General features: G+C 35.6%; 1 protein-coding gene across 5 annotated transcripts in view; it reads left to right on the forward strand.

Annotated features, from left to right (window-relative positions):
• Positions 1-5,870: 5,870 nt before the first annotated feature.
• Positions 5,871-18,398, forward strand: part of znf536 (zinc finger protein 536) — a 470,433-nt gene continuing 457,905 nt past the window's right edge. For 3 of the 5 annotated variants that reach the window (XM_039763161.1, XM_039763164.1, XM_039763162.1), the window contains exon 1: positions 5,872-6,248. The gene's annotated coding sequence lies outside the window, so the exon portion shown is untranslated. Of the gene's footprint in view, positions 6,249-6,285; positions 6,975-18,398 lie in introns of those variants that run through there. The other 2 variants (XM_039763165.1, XM_039763163.1) reach the window with 2 other exon arrangements.

The raw sequence follows: 18,398 nt of genomic DNA on the forward strand, positions 1-18,398 counted from the left end.
ATCTCATCTTTTGCTGCACTATGTTAACATGTCACATCCCAGCAGCTGTAACTATGTCTGTGGCACACTTACGTGACTGCTGTATCCTAGTGGCTTTGACATGCCTGTGCACCATTTCTGATATTAGATGCCTGACTGTAACCCAAGTAGTAACAATTATAATGTGGCTCTGCACATGTTGTCAATGCTGTCATACTACGATACCTTCCCCAAGTAGCCCAAAGTCTCGTAATTTTTGTTTGTGTTAGCATTCATACATTCATCTGTTTGTCTGAAACAAACATCAAAAAGTTACAGACAAAATAAACTTTTCCCCTTTTAAAGTATCTGGACATTTCAGACTGCATATGACTTCTCCTTTTATCCAGCAAGAATAAATGCTTTAGCTAATTAGTAAATGCCTTAAGTGGAAAGACCAATGTGAAACTGTACACCGTTACACTCAGTTAAGCACATGAACTAAAATATAGGCAAAACTTTACATCTTGATTTTGAAAGTACTTAAATGTTACAAATCATTTACAGTAAGTTGTTTAATTATGCATACATGCAAACTCCTTAAAATTAGTGATTCATATTCTCCCCAATTTGAAGGTGACTTGCACGCAGTATTTCTCATAAGGTTGTAACAACACCACAGGAAATCATTTTGTAAATATCCATTTCTCAATTTTTGTAATTGCTTCATTATCAGTGCCGCTCATCACAACAACAATAGTATAGGCTTTATGGTGAAAAGTGAGATTGTCTTCAAATGTTGTGTTCATTACTCATCTGAAAGTAGTTTAATAGAAAGGATAATGAAGTGAGAGAGCACTTGAATGTTTTCCAGTTTTATTTACCAGCATTACTTAATATTTTTACAGTTTACAATATTATTGTACTAAAGTTATCATTACATGCCTACACTCTAATGCTCTAACTGAGCTCATTTGTTGGTTTCTAACTGCTTCACTACAACCATTTGCCCACAGTGCTTTCACTGTATGTTAGCATTGATTTACGGTACTTTGCTTTTTATTCTTAATTTAAATTTTAGTCAACTAGAACAAGTCTTAAATTTGTATAATGTAATATTATGCTTTACATTTCATCCTGAAAAAAATCTAGCATTTGGCAGCTCTTGTGTTAGAATAAACAAAAGTCCTCAGTTATTTAACTTCATAGAAAATGTACTCCAAGGATCCTGAGCACACAAAGGAGGACTGACTGCTTAGGGAACCCTTTTTCAAATCATTGATAACACATATAAAAAGGTTGTTTTTTCATCAAGCTGCTTGATAGCCTCCAAAATAGAATTTTTCTTACATGGTTATGTATGTACACATCCTTTAAAAAAATAATACATAAATATAGTTATCAAAATTTGTTACATTTAACTTAAAAAAGCCTAAAAGGCTCTCTACCTGTCTATATTAAGATTAGGCTACACAATATGCTTTCTTCCAAAGCACCATAAATTCTTTCTATCATACCATTAAAAAAAAGGAAAAATACTTAAAAGAATCCAAGAAACAAAACTGGAAGTCTATAAATTATATTTTCCTTACAGAAGTTAAACAGCATTTAAAACTCTAAGGTGATTATTAGAAAAATATTGATAGCTGAAAACAGTCTTTGTATCAAAACTTCAATTAATTAGGTACATCATGAAATTCTTAAAACCTTTTGTTTCTGTCCAGTAACTTGTACACCTTAAAACATACCCACCTTATGGTGGGCTTCAAACAGTTGGCTTTACTTTAAAAAATCCACAGCTTTTAAAGCATACCTTCTGATTTATTGCTACAAACAAAAACAAAAAATAAATAAAACAAGCATTTGCTCAGTTTTATTTATTCAGTGTATGTGCTTTTTAGATTGCATTTCTAAAAGAAATTTCTGCTTATTCATAATGTGCCTAGAGGGTGTCCGGTTATCATTAAGAGCATAAATGAATGCAAATTTCAAAACCTGGCACAATTCACCAGAGCAAATGTATAAGGTGACACCTGTTTACTTAAAAAAAAAGTTGTTCACCTGTGACAATGTAATACATTTTTTTATGTAAGAATCCTTCACCCCCTCCTACTCCCCCAAGGTCACAAACAATAAAAGATCTTTTTTGAAGCTGTCTTGGAAAGTGCTGATTTTTGTAGGGATAAACAGCTGGTTGGGATGAGTAAGTAATTATAGTATGAGAAACATGTGCTTTTCTCTTTCGGAAACAGGTGGCATTCGTGCACCATGTGGGACATTCACACTTAAAGATAAGTGTGATTAGCATTTAAAGATAATCATACACTTTCATTTCCTACTAAAAGAATCAGATAATCCAAAAGCCCCAAATAAACAAGCTAAGTGAAATACTGACTTTTTTCCTATAGTTTACTGACAGGCTAACATAGCCATGTCTTGACCTTACATAGTTAGTTGCATAAAACAAAAAGATATCAAATGACATTGTCTGATGACACTATCCAGTAAACCATTTATATTTTAAAGGCAGTTCAAACAAGAAATACTGGTCCCTATGGCCTGACAGAACCAGATAAAAAAACTGGGGAAGTATATGAAATTATTAAAAAGTTGCACATTGATATTATTAAGATAGACCCCTTTTATCTGGACATTACTGGCAGGCAACACTCAGTTCACTTATGTGACAAGCAGCCCAAGTGAAATGTTTGCTAACAAGTATGGTATGTAAAAAGGAATGTTAGCATTTTGTCCAAAATGGTACTTGTCTTTTCATTGTAATATCATTTACATTAAATGTGAAATGATGTTAGGTATTTAACGGGGTTTGAAAAAAATGAATGGTCAAGGCAAATCAATTTGTTTCCAAGCTGTCTATAAGAAATAATCAGTCATGTATGGAGTATGGTCTTTAAAAGCTACCCGTTGCATATCTGAGGTCACCTTAAACAAAAAGGCAGCAGATATGTATGGGAGAGATATTTACTAAAAATAGGTAAAAACTGCATGCAGTTTTTCTTTAATTACAAAAATTGAACATGCCTGGTGTTTTACTCTTATTTGATTAATTTTATCTATCTATCTATCTATCTATCTATCTATCTATCTATCTATCTATCTATCTATCTATCTATCTATCTATCTATCTATCAACACTGCAGCAATATGCAATAATATTATACCTTTATACCTTTTTAACACTGCAGCAATATGCAATAATAATATTAACCTTTATACATTTTTAACTTTGTGTTGATAGATAGATAGATAGATAGATAGATAGATAGATAGATAGATAGATAGATAGATAGATAGATAGATAGATAAAGACTTTATTGGTCCCCACTATGGCATACAACTACTTTCAGTACTAAACTCACTGAAATATATAAATCTTTTATAAACAGGAAGCAAACCAATAAGCAACTATTCCTTGATTCAAAACCCCAGTAATCAGGATGGGAGAAGAACCCACTGGGAAGGAAATTATTTCAGCTGCATACAGTGGCACAACTCCAGGGAGGTCTACTTTTTGGCTGAAAGAGGAAAAGGAAAATCATTTGAAATGAGCATTTAAAGTAAGACACAAACAATGCACGTTTAGAACTTTTTTCTGAACGCAGCAGCTATAAATCGGGTTGCTTAAATTTACAGGTCGGGATCTGGTTCAGTTAAAAGAAATAAAACTTTAGAACCGTTGCTTTTATACACAGAATAATCATAATAAAAATACGGATGTGCAGTCTGTCGGTCTAGTCTGCCAGAGAAGTGTACAGCGCTTGTAAGTTAACCCTTTGAGGTCCTGACAGTTCCTAATAAAAATGCTGGAAGCACCTGTTGCAGGGAGCACCTGCAGACAGCTTTGTAACACATAGCATATATGCGTTCGCTTCAATGTAATTTTAGTAGTCGCTAATCATTAACGGGTGGCAGCACCTTTACAGAATGACTTGCATTGCAGCGCTTTTCGCTTACAGAAGATAACTAAGAGGAAATGGGTGCGGGGGAAGTTATTATAGGTTATGCAGATTAAGTCCAATGTTAATCTGTATCGATGCTGTATTTGTTAATGTCTTTAGCTGGGTGCTTTTGCATTTAGTAGATTCCCCAAATTACGATCTGTGTATTTTTTAAAGTACCATAATTTCTGTTCTCATTTTGGCTGGCTAAACTCCAATTTAATCCTGACATATCCTATGAGACATAAAAAGATCGTCAATTACCGCACACCTTCACTGAGCAATAATTCATTATTAACTTTCACCTCTATTAACCAACACACACGCACACGCATTTATTTTACATTTGTGGGACGGTACTGTCTTACCGACTCAGTCGAATGAGCCCACTATATATTCCGAATATCCCTATTCTATATTGTTTAAATTTGCATATTTTAAGTCCATATGGCGACTTCCTTTCGACCTGCTTTCCCATCCCGGTTTCTTTGTCAGGGCTGTCAGTGATAAAGAATCACTTGACTTGCTATAACAAGTTCAAAAGAAAACTGAAAATACGCAGTTGATCCATGAAGAATTGGGAAAAGAGACACCCCTCCTGCTTCAGTTATCACTCCCATAGAGATAGCAATATTATTGATGGGATGGTTATGCTAATTTCTTTAGAGACAAACTTTTATTTTGGAATTTGTTCAAAAAAGAATTTCATACACATCAAACTGGAAAATGCAGGCTGAATTCCTAAACATTTAAGTGAAGGCATGGGAATCTGATTTTCAGGCTGAATAATGACTGCTAAGGTTCTCTCTCATTCTGTCCCATAATAACAATTAATTAATAAATATAAATGATTGAAATAATGTATTTTTTACCTCGTGTTATATGTATGTTCGTGTGTAAAACCTTGCTCGGAAATTATTCTTTTTTTCTTTAAATGAATCATTATGAACTCCCCTAAAAAATAAGTTTACTGATTATAGCTTGCAGAGTAATTCGGTTTGTTCTCGGAAATGCAGAAGGTGGCTGAGATTGGTGCTTTTATGACTGCGGAGTATAGTCGCAGTACAGGAAAACGAGGGTGGTTTTATTTATATTAAATATAAAACACCTAAAAATGGCAGTATTTGACTAGTTTGTTAAAGTGTTGTTCTGTTAACCACCTTTGCGCAATGGGAACAGGTTTTCCTACCACTATTATATTAAAGTAAAAGCAATGTTTGTCAGCGTTCCCCCCGGGAACCAATTTCAGTCCTGATTTATTGAGAATCTAGTTTTACCTGAATCAATGTTTAAAGTGTCCCTGTGGCTCGACATTTTGAATAATCAATCCGTCTGCATTGCCTCTAATCATGCGCGTCACTGTCTTTCTTCTTTGTCAACCTTTCTCTCAAAATCCTTCTTGTTTGTTATCAACGTCCTAATGTCACATGCAGGCATATTCTTTAAAACAAGCTGCCTATTGGTGTATTTTGATACTTTTTTTTATTATTACCAAATCCTTTTCCCATAATTACACCACAATCATTATATAATCCTATAACAAAGAGTCTATTGAAGCACTAGCTTTTGTCAAGTCTGGGACACTGAATCTATAATTGCATTATTCAGCTTTTTTTCTTCTTCTTCTTTTCTATAGAAACATAACCCATCAAACCTTGCAGATTTAATTTTGTTGCCCCCGGCACTCCCCCCACGCCCCCCCATACACTCACAAGCACCACACACACCCACAAACAGGACCACAACCGCACCGCTTACTATATTTTCTTAAGAGCGAAACTTGTGCGAAAAAAAGTTTGAAGCGTGGAAAGCTTAAAGAACACCTTTAATTTTAAAACCTTTTGAGCGAACGCAATATCCCCCCAGCACCCACCCCCACCCCCTGGCATTTTTCTCCTTTTTAAGTTTATTGCGGCGTGCTAATTTTATAGCTGGCTACGTGATTAATTAAAATCATATTCTTATAAACAGACGAGCATTTGCTATTGTTGCAAAACATCATTCCTTTTTTCAGGAGCATAGAAGAAGAAATTGAAAGCTTCAGCAAAGAAAGAAAGAAAGAAAGAAAGAAAGAAAGAAAGAAAGAAAGAAAGAAAGATCTCCGCCGGGGACCTTTTTGCGTTTGTGTGCATACGACTGGCAACATAACTAGCTTATTTACATTAAATACGCCACAAGGTTACAGTGCAGATCAACGTCATTTTATCGCTGATTACTTCTCTTAAACGCTGGAGCTGTGACTGATGCTTGGGACCCGCTGTCTTTTAACATTTATCTTGGAGTTTTTTGGGAGCGAAGAGACTTGAGATAGTTATTTGCGAAATAAAAAAGGTAAGGACGAGTGATTGAACTATCCTATGTCTGTCCTCAAGCGGCACCGGGTACTTGATAGGAGACAGCAGGTATCAAAGGCGAGGGCTCCGCTATGTTGTCGTAGAAAAACAAGACGGACAATGTGAGCGGCTTCTTAGAGAATAGACAGATTTTAATAAGTGTGTTTACAGGAGCTCAAGGTCAGGACCAAAAAGCTGCGCTTTGGTAAACGGGCTTTATTTTCCACCCCTTCTGTTGCCACACAGAGGGGGAAAGTGGACGATTAGAGATTATTCTTTGTGGGTTATTATATCAAGGGTTGAGCTTTTGGCTCATCAAAGCTAAATGCCGCAAGACCTATCTAGTTGCTGTGAATTATGCCGAAGACGACAATGGAGTGCTTTTTTAATGGTACAATGCATTTCACCTACCAGATAGGGGGAGTCCGAGCTGAAAGATGGGAATGTCTTGTGATGCTGTGTGATCAGTATCAATGAACACGTTTATCCTGAAAAGAGACCGAATAAAATAAAACACTCTCGGCTCGGGATGTGTTGGGTACAGTTAGGAGGGCATTTCGGAGTGGACAATCGTAACAGGTCCGGCGCGCACTTTTCCCCCTCAGCACAAGAAAATGATCAAGTCAATCATGTGGACATGCTTCATTATTCATTGAACACAATCTTTTACAACGCTTCGTTTACGTGCGGGACTTTCTTCTACGCGTTGCTTTAAAATTGCAAGGTAAGGAGTGCACAGCTTTAGACTCTTTTAGGGATCCGGAGGGGTTTTTTTGCTGGCGTCTTTGTGCTTTTTAAAGTCACTTTGGACTGTTTGATGTTTTTCCATATATTTATTTTTTTGCCTCTCTTAAGCCATCACAGCGGGGCCTGTTTTCTGCCGTGATTAAAAAAATACAGTATAATTAAATATCCATAGCAGTGACGTTTGCATGCGGTGCTGTCAGGGGAAAAAGCAGAAAAATAATGAAAGCAACCGAGAAGCCATTGAATGGCGCTGTAGAACTTAGTCTTAAGAAATCTTTGGTTCATCTGTTTGTGCGTGTGTTTTAAAATCTTTTATCTTTGCTCGAGCCTCGCGCTTTTACTGACGCCGTAAGTAAGCGTTCAGGCTCAGGTTCACCATTTAAATCGAAACGGATAATAACGAATAAGGAGAAACTTTCCTGCTCGTGCTTGTCTTTAGCAAACTTTCTCGGAATATACCGCCCCCAGTAGCCCGAGACACACACACACACACACACACACACACACACACACACACACATAAATGAACACACACCCCCTCCCCTATCCAAAGGGGATTTGTGCCTGATTTCTGTTAACCTGAATACAGATTGTTAAAAAAAAATCAGACCAAAGTTATCTGGTGCATGCCATGTGTCAAAACTTACGAGATGGAAGTGCCGGGGAGACCTGCCATTTTGTGCTGTGATCGACCTCTTATGAATAGAAGCCCTGCATTATGCTTTGAGGAGCGTTATGGCATTCGGCATCCGAGAAGTAAATGTCATATCAGGCACTTAGAGCTGAAGCGAAGACGAAATAAATCAGCGGCCAGAACTACAAATGCGCGTGGGAAAAAACGAGCTTTTTAAGAGGGACGAGCTCTTTCTGAAATCCGTAATTCTAATGAACAGAAGAGAAAAAAATACGGGGGAAAAAAAGTGCCGAAAGTATTCCGATGTATCAGAGCGGAGGGCATACGAGACTGCGGTATTAATTGAATGTGAAATGACATGTTGAACAGATCCGGGGTGAGTCTGGGGCTGTTTGAGCGAACCGCAAATAACAATGAACCCGACGTTCGCAAAGGCACCGCAGCCCGGCACACGCTTTCATTTGTGCTGGGTGATACTACTATTTTAATACTCTTATGCAACGGCATCAGTAAGTTTGTAAACGGATAAGGTATTGCCGGCAAAAAAGTCGTAGGCGGGGCACAACACATTTTTTTATGAAAAGAGCTTTGATGATGAATAGGATAAAATCCAGATTTCAGTGCGCCCATCTGTTGCAGTTTTGCAAATAATAATTAGAAAAAAGATAGATATGTTAAAAAAGCCAAGAGAAGATCATCAAACTAATCTAAATTATGTTTATGGTGCACGATGTTCTGTGATTCTAACATTTATTTTAAGTTAGACCTGGGTGTCGATCTGTTCAGATACGTTCGTTTTTTTCCTTTTGAAAAAGCCAGTTTTCAGACGAGTGCTGCGAAGCGTCTTGAGCGTAACTTAAAATGACACAATGCTTACTGTACATCGTGCACGGTGCACCTTGTGATCGTTAACAACCCTGGCCATTTTTGCAGGTTCTTTGACTACTTTTTTAGTGTCGCTTTTAAAAACTGACATTCCTTAAGATTCTATTTGAGGAAGGAAAAAAAAGAGACCTCGATCATCACTATATATGTAAATGCTTGTCATTGTTTAACGGTATTTGTTAGGCGGAAATTATGTCTGTAATTGTGTCTGGGCGTAGACATATTTGTCAGCTCTTCATTTCATACTTCAGTAGAAATTGCGCTCCACAAGAGTCAATTTACTTTTAAGGGAGAAGAAAATTCCATGGCGCTGTCCCTCGTCATCAAACTCTCCGGAAATGTATATTTGCGTTTTCTTATAGTGTCCCTTTTCAAACTAGTACAAAAAAAGAAAGATAAAGGAATAGCAATTACAGCAAACAGAAAAAAAAGTGTTGCCCACAAGCCATCGGAGAGAAATTAGTAGAGTAGCTTGAAAGGCGTGTTTGCGAAGGAGAGCAGACCGAGTAGCGGATTTGCGTTCTTCAAACTGGGGTGCACGCACTTTGGAATGGCATGTTGTTTAAGTTACGGGGCACTGATGTTGTAGCAGACAACATGCAGGTCCATAATGTGCTGGATACAACTTACATGATTCTTCCCCATTATCCAGTGTTCATAAGAAAAGTTATGTTAAGAGAAAAAATGCAACTTTCCTGTCTTATTTTAGTAGCTGGACACACCACAAATATCTATCTATCTATCTATCTATCTATCTATCTATCTATCTATCTATCTATCTATCTATCTGTTCATCCACTGAAGCTGTACCTCATTTAAAAACTTAAACATGGATCTTACAATTGCACAAATATACCAAAAGGTGGTGATTAATCTTCCATGGATGAGGATGAGAGATGCCTTAAAAGAATGCCACAGATGTCATTTAAAATGTGTGCTTGCAAATGTACATGTTTATATGCATATACTTGTATGTTATTTCCTTTCAAAAATATATTGATTGGTGTCAGATGCATGATTCCATGTCCTGCAATGAATGAATGTGGAACTGATTACATTTTGAGTTAATTTTAAGAAATGCACCAAATGATATCTCAGCACAGCAGGCCAGCTGTCATTTGGAACACTGGGCCCTAATGCTGTTTCTTTTGTGGAAGTGGGGGATACCAAAAGTTTGAGAACCCATTGTGAAAATTGGGCAGGCTGAACTGATTTCTAGACAGTGCAATCTAGTATATAATGTAAAGAAGAGAAAACATCAGAAGTGATACTGAAGAAAAAGTTATGCAGCTATTATATTAACTCTTGCTATTTATATTCATTTTTTACGGTTGTTAAGAAGCAGTATTTAATTAAATTACTCAAAGCTAATAAGTTGTCTTATTTTAAATATCTGTACAGTATATCTTTTTTAATGTGTTTCAAATATTTTTAAATATAATGTGTCTGAAGGTACTGTAGCTTAATATTTGGAGCGTGGCACACATAACAAAAATGTCTTTTAGTAGGTTTCATTTTTCTAAGGAACTTGTTTTAAATTCTCCTATCAGAATGTCCTGTTAAGAGACTGCTAGAAGTACACACGTTACTGTACATTCAGTGTAAATGGAGGCTCGCACATTGAATATGTAAGAATGAAGATCAGTTTGGGAAATGTAATTGCCTGGATTGCTTTTCATTGTATTGTAGAAATTTTAATTGAGTAGATCCTTTTGATGAAGTACATTTTTTATATTTTCTGTTTCATATATTATTAGAAATAAATAGTATGCTGTACATGGCTTTGTGGAAAACTACAGATATTATAAGCAGTGTAAAGACCATTAAATCTTAACATGACATTTTATGGGACATTGCTTGGGCGATTGTAAAACACAATTGAATTATTTGTAGACTTTAAGTAAACTTATGTAGTAAGGGAAAGTTTTGAACTGGGTAATAAGAACCTGTCCTTAAAAGTCATATCAAGAAGTAAAATTTAAAGAGTATGTCATTCATTCTGATGCAGTCCTTTGTGCCTTTGCTTTGACAGTGTTTTATAAGTGGCACTACATTAAAATTGGCAAACGCTGCTGATTTTCCCACTGAGCCTAACTGAACATTGACTTACCTGTATCCACACTGTACATATTTGGAAAAAGTCTGAAGATAATAGTTTGAAAGAAAATCTTTACTGCACCCCTAGAAATAAGATTCTTGCGTTAGTGTATGATAAACAATGTGCTATTCATGCACTCTGTAACCTTGAAATTTTGTTTGAGACATTGTAGGATGTACTCTTAAACATTGTCCTGGATGCCTTGAATACCAAAATTTTTTTCTTATCTACAATATGACCTATATAAATGCAATCTATCTATCTATCTATCTATCTATCTATCTATCTATCTATCTATCTATCTATCGAGTCTCTGTGCCTATATATACGTTTCGTTACATTTAGTAAGACATTTCTTGCTCATAATTATTAGGAGTTTCATATATAAATCATTTTTAATAAATGTAAAGTAAGTTAAGTAGCAAAAATAAAAATCTCCTGTTGCTTCTATTCTGTTCTTTTGTCTTGTTTATTTATTTCATAAAAATAAATTCATAAAAATTGTCGCTTATTGTAACATAAGAAATAATTAGATAACATCACACACTCAAACCGTCATTTACATTATCGCAGCAATGAAACAGATTGAATACCAGGGTTTGTCAAAATGAGAAAGTTTACTTTCACATACAAAATTAAATTAAACCAAAAGTCTTCTCATTTTGCATTTCCACACTCCTCTGTTGTTTGCTGTGTGTGTTTTTTTTTAACAATGAAAGAAATTAAGCCTGTAATGCTATCTCAAGAAATATGTGTTGCTAACAGTTGGACAATGGTATTTTTTCTAGATGAATAGTTTTAATGTGTCCTCATTAGAAAATAAAGCACATCACATATGAGATTTATGCTCGCCTCATAATAAATAGTTTGGGGGAGAAAGTTAATAGATGTTCTTGAAGATCTCAATTTAAATCATTTATTGAGATGTTTGAGGGTAGGACTCAGTATACTCAGCACCTACTTTAGTGTTACATTATTATTTTTGTTACATTAAAAAAGAAAACATGAAATGGTTGCTTTGCACAACCAGTATGATCAAGTACATACATAATAAGGTTATTGCCATCTAGTCATTTGGTACTTTTTATTGAGACCATTGCTTTAAACCTAAAGTAAATGTTCATTTAAAAATTAAATGAATTTTCTGTTTAAAAGTAATTCAGTCAAAGCAATGAATCCCTCAAACGCACAATATTCAGTTGCCCAATAATGTGGTAGCCATGTACATGCTGTTTTTATAAATTAATACCTGTGCATTTTCATATCATAAGTCAGCACTATTGCACACAATAAAATAAGTCTGGGGGCTGTGTTAAAGTATTATTTGCAAAGATCATAGTTTGATTCCATGAAAGGGATAAATTACATTTGAATAAGGGGGTTTATAATTGGGTTTATTGCCACAACACAACACTCAATTTGTTAGTGACAAGGGTAAGAACATAAACATCATGTAGCTCACTTGGTTAAGAAGCATTATACCCAGGCTCACCATTCTGCTCAGGTATTATATTTATTTAGTTTGTTGTTTGTTTGTTTACTGTATGTTTTAGAAACTGGACACTACACCTTTAATTAAGATGTCTGAGAAAAAAAAAAAATGTAGGCGTAGCAGTTATGTGGCTCATAAATCTCTGTGCAGTATATGTATTGAACTATTGCTGAAAACCAATATATTCCATACTAGCTGCCTTCCTTGATTCTGATTTACATAAATGGATCTTTAATGAAAGTTGCATTTTGTAAAAGCAAGATAGGAACCAAGCTGCAAAAACACAAGGATGAGCTGCTTGTACATCAGTTCAGCATGCGACTTAAACTTATTGCAAAGTAAGTGACCCAAGTAAGTGACTGTGCATCACTTGTACGACTACAAATAGGATGAGAAATGCCTCTGAAAGCCGTACATTCCCAGACTGGTCTCACGGGTTATTACTACAATAGAAGGATTTTTTTAGCCTGGGGGATTTTAGGTTTTCTGTCTGTACTCATATTGTATACTTGTTACACAAGGAAGAGGAGGCTTTTGTAGAACAGAGAATGCTCATCTTTTAGGAATTCTCAGACGAAAATATTTTGACAATTTATAATCTGAGGCACTTAGGTTTGGAGAGTGAATGGTTGAATTCTGCTAGGGAACCTTATCCAAAGCCACTTTTTAAATATTACGGATCACATAACAGCACTTCACCCACCTCTACTTTGTTCTAAAGCCTGTTTAGAATATTGAGAACGCTAAAAAAATGCTAATTAAATTACATTTGTTTTCATTTTTTTCCAGCAGCCGAAGGTTAAAATGCTGATATTACTGTTTTCAATTAAATGTAAGTGTCAGAGTAAATGAAATGTTATTTGTCATGCAGTTTGGCTGGTTTTTGAAGGGTCTGTCATAAAAAAAATGCAAGAAACAATCATGGCACACACAAACACTCAGAAAAATCTCACATTGCAGCAGAGAAGAGCAATTTAGGAGTATGCGAATGAGAGGTCTGTTACCAGGGGTAAGTGTCACTCATTGAGCGCAGAGGTTAAAAATGGATATTAACCAAATGGTGATTAGTTTTATCAAGAGACACCATTAAATAGCCGGAATGGTAGCGTCACACTACTCTGAAAGTATCAGAGAGGATCATCTTTCAAAATGCAATACAGGTAGGTGCTGACTTCATTTCAGGTTGAAGATGGTGGGGTGGGGAGGTATAATGATGTGAAGGTCCTATGGCATCTCATAGATCTGCTTGACACCACAGCACTCAGAAGCACAGAGAATCAAAGTTTTTTTTTTTCTGAATTCTACATCAGGGTGGCTTTCATTTTAAAGTACTCATTTAATTCTATTACAAGATGGCATATTTGTAACTGCTATATTGTTTTTCTGCCCCCTGTGGACAAGATCTGCCTGCTGTTGATTCTTTCATTTGTGATGTCACTGTGGCAGTGGAGAGCAAATGTGTCCTGATTCTACTATTAAACGCCTGGCTGATTTGGCTGGTAATGATAGCATTGGCGTCTTTCAGCACACAGGCAGATCAAGCCCAATGAATTAACATCTACGTACCAAAGATAGAGAGTTCATAGCATAGAAAAATTAACTTAATAAATCTTTGGACAACTTTGGAGGTTCTGTTCAGCTGTTCTTAAAAGAGGCTCTGGCTCTAGTGTAATCAATAATGTCTTCTTAGGATATTTTATTATTTAACTATTTATACTTATGCATTTTTGCATTGTAATGCTTTTTCTTATTCACAAGGGTTGGCCGTCATTTTGCTTGCTTTCATGATTTAAAACAAAAATTATGAATAGTTTGAAATGAAATAAATACAAACAATGAAAGTTTAACATGATAATGAAGGCTACCTCAAAGGAAATAATGTATATTGTCACAATTACTTGTAGAAGAATATTAGTTTCTTCAATTGCTGAAAGTGTAATTTTTCTCATGAAGTTATTTCAGCCGTGTGAATTGCTGGGTCTGGCAGCATGGTATCATTTTGTGACTGACTCACAGCTCCTGGGACTTGGGCTACTTTTTCTGGTTGGTCACTGTCTTTGTAGTGTTTTCAAATGCCCACCTTTTTAATTATGTTTAGTTTTTGAGTTTCCATCTTTCTGCCCGTATTGTAAATCCATGTATTTGGGGTTAATTTGTGAGTAAGCATGGATTTATGTGTGTGTGTCCTGTAATGATCAGGATGGTGCTTGCTTTTAAATAGTGGTTTCAGCTCACCGTAAACCTTTGCTAGAAAACTAAGGTTCAAAAGTGCATGAGTAGGTAAAAGTAGAGCATGTTACAGAACTCATCAAATTACAGAGCATGAGAGTCTCAGTTAAATTTGGTACAGTGCTCCTAATAGAGAATACTGACTCTTGGAGAAACAAAGTCAGTGGTCCTTAATTACTACTAAGAATATCCGCTGGGCTGCAAGGTGATACAGCGGTTCAGCACCATTGCCTCACAGCTGCAGGGACCTGGGCTGGACTTGTGATTCTCCCATATTCATGTTGGTTTTCTTTATGACACCCTGTTTTCCGAAATGTGCATAATTGTGCTCTAAATTTGGGCATTGCCCTGGACATTATGCCCCTAAAATTAGATTAAGCAGATTCAGTAAATGGTAAGATGAAAGGAAGAACTACAACAGCTGTAGAAGAAAAAAGCAGGAACAGCAGCAAATTCATACTGTATAGCTATTATACTGTATAGCTACATTTCTGCAACATGGGGAGATACATGTAAATTATCATTTATTTGCTATCTATAAATAAAAAAAGGTTTTGAAAAAGAGTTGTTTTAAAGTATTTAACTGTACAAAGTCATCATTTTAGCGAGCAAAGTAACAAATACCAGTAGTGTACTGTATAGATTTAGTCACATAATAGTATTCAGGCTGATGGGGAAATATGTATCATTAGTGTAGGTGTTCTACTGGAACAGAATTTTAGACACTTAGAGAGCAAGAAATGCTTGTACAGTACTCAGTTTTAAATATAACCTGATAATCATGTTTGTTATGTGGCTGCCAGAAAGATCACAATAACCTGGTTATTCTGTTCCAGTTGTATTTTTAAAAATCATATAAGAATGCCTTTTTCCATTACCAGGTGTGTTAATGATACATATCCTAAAGCAGACAAAGGACTAGACCTCTCAATAAAATAACTGCAGTGTTACAGTTACTATGCATTAATATGAAATGTGAGAAATAAATGCATTATTTTTAACAAGATCATCCATCCATCCTTCCATCTATTTTTCAGACTGCTTATTTCAATAAGGTTGCTAGAGGGTATTTAATATATTTAATGTGCTAAAGGTTGCTGAATATTAGGGAAAAACATAAAGCATGCTTCTTATACACGGGCAGAGGCAGTTGCGATAATACATAAATGGGTGTATGAATGTTTATATTTTAACTTGCCTTAAAATTTATTGATCAAGATATTGATAAGGAAAGTCCAAGCAGCAGAGTTCAAAGTGCAATTTAATGAACAGTCCAAACATGCTGGAGTCATATCTCCTACAAGCTATTAGGCTCGCTGAGCAGGTCTCCTTTTATCATTAGATATCCTATATAATCATCTCTAGAGTCTTTAATAAGAGCACATCCAAGTTATTAATGGGAATGATAGATTAAATACAGTTTAAGCTAAATTTATCAATTCCGTGTGAAACACTTTTGGTAGAAACTAAAGGTATGAACTAAGCAGTATTTACTTTGGGGAATTCATCCTTATTTATACAAATTATAATGAAGCAGTATTTGAAAATGGCTTTGCGAAAGAAATCCCCAAACACTCCCATTACCATATACACGTTTTAAAATCTTTAGTTAGGCTGATTCATGTAGTTAAACTAAGATTTCCTTCAGCATTTTCTTGTGATATTTTCATTTCTGTCATGTTTTCTTTAATTCTTCCTCACCTTTAACCCTTTTCATCCTGTCTTTCTTAATCTCTTTAAAGTTAGGCTGATTCTTGTTCTTGCTGTTTCTTTTTTCATTGTACAATCTGTTATAGTTGGAAGAAAGACAATGTGGAATGCTGTAGGCTGTCTAAGAATCTTCTAACTATATTAGCATATGGGCCTCTCATATGGGACCAGGTTGGTAAGACAGTCTGTACACAATGAATTTCTGCTTTATTGTGCATTGTCTTAATTGGCCACAGTGTACATGCAGAAATTTTCAAGAAAGAGTGTTAAAAATATGTTAGCTCACAGCATTTTTCCTTTTGACGTTCAGTTGCCTCACATCAAAATAGACAATGCTAAATTAACACTTGTATTAGTGAGTATTTATATGTGTACATATATATGCAGTTTCAATTGTTAATTTAACACGGTTAGAGTTGATTTTATATTTTCCTGTTGACTCTATTATGTGTTTTAACATCCTTGAAAGTAATATTTGAATTTTAAAGTCAGTCCTACTATGTCTTGTGCATCTATCTATCTATCTATCTATCTATCTATCTATCTATCTATCTATCTATCTATCTATCTATCTATCTATCTATCTATCTATCTATCTATCTATCATATAATGCCTTTTGATCTGTCTATCTAGTTTCTTTCAACACACCCAACACATCATCTGTGTCCTTTGAAGTGTTGGCTTTTGTCTATTGTTGGTTCACACCTTGTGTTAAGTAGTCCTGGAAAAGGCTATCTATCTATCTGTCTGTCTGTCTGTCTGTCTGTCTGTCTATCTATCTATCTATCTATCTATCTATCTATCTATCTATCTATCTATCTATGTATCTATCTATTTATCTATCTATCTCATTTTCTACATTATTTAAGAAGTTGATGTTCTAATATAAAGCTGGTAGTGAGAACACACTAGGAAGATGAAAAAAGCGAAAACTACCTCCTAGTAATTTGAGGTCAACTCCATAATTACTGATATCCAGCCAAACAGAACTGAGATTTACATTCCTGTGAGTTTAGATTGCATCTTTCAACAGATGCTTTTAACTTAAATTAAAGCACCTAATTACTTCAGTGATGTTGTTGTTGTCAGGTTTTGCTCTGTTTGTGGAGCTAATTTTAAATAATACTTCTAGGTGTCATTTCCAGCTATCTATTTTAAGCTTTCATTTTTGTTATATTCTTAATTATCGTTTGAAAAGTAAACCATTAATTTTTCAATGTATGTTTTCTTATAAAACCTTTTTATCAGTTCTATAATTTAGCATTCATCCATTTCTAAGCACTTTAGTCTAAGTTCTGGGTTATTGGTACTGTAGTTCACCCAGCAAAAAATATATGAAGTGTGTAATTATTTTAAAACAAGATATCCATTGTTGCATTTATACACAGGAAATTTGAGTGATTTACTCATAGTCATGATATCAAGGTGTGATATGAAAATGAAATCTTAGAATGTATGCATTATTGCCTTGCTGTAGTGCCTTAGATGGCACACAGCTTTCCAAAGCAGGTTGTCACAGGTATGCATCTGTAGAATTTGAATGCAGGGTATTTAGTTGATACACTTGGGATCATGCTCTAAACAGGAGGGATTTGAACCTGTGACCTAGCAGCTTGTAGTCCATCTCGTTAGCCACTGCCTCTTCTGCTGCGGCAGGGGATGCAAGTGAAGGGCATGTTAACAGGGATTTGTTAACGGTGAGCTGTGACTTGTAATTCAGTACATGTAGTGAAAATTGCTATACTGTGTAAATATTAGTCATGCTAGGAAATGGCCAGATGGAAGTAGTTTGAAGGGAATGACACCACAAATGACTCTGCAGAAAAGTTATCCTGTACTACCCCAGAAGCACCAAGTGAAAGGGCCTGATTGCAAGGTTTTAAACTGCTGTATAATAATCCAGTGACCAAAAGCAACGGAAAAACCTCAGGTTTTCATGTTGTAGTTCTCTCATTTAGTTTGGTCTGTTTTACACTTGGTTGAATACTTAACACAGTGTGGTGCCTTTTTTCAGCTGAAGTTTGCAGATCCATAAGCTTGGCATGTTTGGAGAAGCAACAGCTTTCTCTGTCACCACACAGTGCTAAACGAAGTCCCTAGATGCTCCCTTGCTTCTTGGATGCCTTATGTTTAACGGCTTCCTTTCGGGGTCAGTTTCCTGCCGAGTACAGTATTTAGCAGTGGGACAGCTTTTATTTGTAAGGGGCAGAAGGTCGTCCATTTTTCCCATTTTCCTTTTCTTTCAATTTCCTTTTCTGGAGGCTGCTATTCTCTCAGCTTTTGTTGTCAGCAGTAATCTTGAAACTGATCTTAATTATGGAGGTTCGCTCTCATTTCTGTACTATTTAATCA

This window comes from Polypterus senegalus, chromosome 9 (genome assembly GCF_016835505.1).
Source record: "Polypterus senegalus isolate Bchr_013 chromosome 9, ASM1683550v1, whole genome shotgun sequence".
In the NCBI taxonomy this organism is placed as follows: domain Eukaryota; kingdom Metazoa; phylum Chordata; class Cladistia; order Polypteriformes; family Polypteridae; genus Polypterus; species Polypterus senegalus.